At 41.6% G+C, this 1,971-nt stretch overlaps 1 protein-coding gene across 2 annotated transcripts in view; it reads left to right on the forward strand.

Annotated features, from left to right (window-relative positions):
* ZHX1 (zinc fingers and homeoboxes 1) overlaps positions 1-1,971 on the forward strand; it is a 24,527-nt gene that overhangs the window by 6,979 nt on the left and 15,577 nt on the right. Inside the window, exon 1 of one of the 2 annotated variants that reach the window (XM_008579590.1) lies at positions 1,755-1,835. The exons of the other annotated variant lie outside the window; for it this stretch is intronic. The gene's annotated coding sequence lies outside the window, so the exon portion shown is untranslated. Of the gene's footprint in view, positions 1-1,754; positions 1,836-1,971 lie in introns of those variants that run through there. 2 annotated transcript variants of the gene reach the window in all.

Consider the following 1,971-nt stretch of genomic DNA (forward strand, 5'->3'; position numbering starts at 1 on the left):
TTTGCTGTATGTCAGGCACTATACCAGGTGCCATGATAACAAAGGTAAACAAGACAGATAAAATCATGAAGGCAGGGACCTTTAGTGTGGGGAAATAGATCTAGAAATTTTTCTTTTTTTTACCTATATCTAGAAAAGTGCTTCAAGACTTATAAGAACAATTTAATGTATTATATATATTTTCAATATATAGGTTAGTAATAATAGTTATAATAACTAGGATAGTAATAATTAAATACTTTTATTTAACCATTTAAATATTTGAGTATATTTGTACATAATTTCATTTGTATTTTGTCTATCTAATTAATAGGCTTTTATAGGAAGCATTAGATTACATACTATGTTTGAAATATTTATACTTTAGTCCAATTGTTATTTTATATGCTTCCAGAAAATAGTAGGAAAGGTTTAATAACCGTTAATGTGGTAGCTCACTTTCGTTTTTAAAAAATTGGTAGAGTTCTTTTAAGTCAATATTACCAATACTCACTACTACTATCTTTCAAAGCATTTTTAAAAATCGAATGATTAGGGCCGGCCTGGTGGCGCACTGCTACAGTGCGCCGCTTGGGAGCGTGGAGGCGCTCCCACCGAGGGTTCGGATCCCACATACAGACCGGTTCCCACTCACTGGCTGAGCGAGGTGTGGGCGCAGCGCCGAGGGTTGCGATCCTGTTGCCGGTCCCAGCACTGGCTGAGCGAGGTGTGGGCGCAGCGCCGAGGGTTGCGATCCTGTTGCCGGTCCCGGCCCAGTATGGACGCGACACTGAGGGTTGCAATCCATTGCCGGACACAAAAAAAGACAAAAAGGTAAAAAAAAAAATATCGAATGATTATATCCTCAGCGAAGTAGGTAACAGTTACCTTATTTTATAAATAGGGAAGATAATAGATGAATGGTTTTCAGCCTTTCAAAGATAATCTCACTTGGAACTAAGAATAGCATTCTTCTGTTAGACTGGCTGTGAAAAACTTAACACACCTCCTTGAGAAAAGTAGGGAGAAACTATTTTCACCAGAAAATGACTTTTGGATTATAGTCACAAACTATTCACAATTTAGGAGATTTCATGATAGTGCTAATTTATGTATCACTCTCAGTGTTTTACATACCTACCTACATGCCAGCAGGGGGTAGAAAACTAGAATGTTAGTGGCTTAGAGAGAGACTTTTCAAAAAGATATTTCACTCCTCAAATCTGGGGTCAGAATTTGCCAGGAGAAATCTGTACAGCTTGGATCCCTCTTTTAGCCTTGAGTGTCATTAAGGTCTGCTTTCCCAGGTGGAAAAAAATAGGTAGAGATATCTACTTTTTAACACAGTGGATACCCTTTGTTTTAATCTGACCGCATTATTCTTTGTTCCTACTATTATCTTAGGCATTCTATGATTTTGATGGATTTAAGACAATTATTTTTTATTTTTTATTTTTTATTTTTTTGTCTTTTTCCGTGTCCGGCAACGGATCGCAACCCTCAGTGTTGCCCCCGTACCGGACCGGGGACCGGCAACGGAATTGCAACCCTCGGCGCTGCCCCCGCGCCTCGCTCAGCCAGTGAGCGGGAACCGGTCTGTATGTGGGATCCGAACCCTCGGGCGGGAGCGCCGCCACGCTTTCCCAAGCGGTGCACTTATCCAGTGCGCCACCGGGCCGGCCCTGGATTTATAACTTTTAGTTTGAATACAAANGTGAGCGGGAACCGGTCTGTATGTGGGATCCGAACCCTCGGGCGGGAGCGCTGCCACGCTTTCCCAAGCGGCGCACTTATCCAGTGCGCCACCGGGCCGGCCCTGGATTTATAACTTTTAGTTTGAATACAAACATATAAAAGTAAGTATTTTCAACTGTTTAAACAGAACTCTGACTCAAAGAGGGAGAAGTGAAACTAAATAGAATACAGAGTCCTAAGAATTCTCAGGGTGTGTGTGTGTGTGTGTGTGTGTGTGTGTGTGTGTGTGTGTGTGTG

Source organism: Galeopterus variegatus, unplaced genomic scaffold (genome assembly GCF_000696425.1).
Source record: "Galeopterus variegatus unplaced genomic scaffold, G_variegatus-3.0.2 Scaffold1919, whole genome shotgun sequence".
Taxonomy (NCBI): Eukaryota; Metazoa; Chordata; class Mammalia; order Dermoptera; family Cynocephalidae; genus Galeopterus; species Galeopterus variegatus.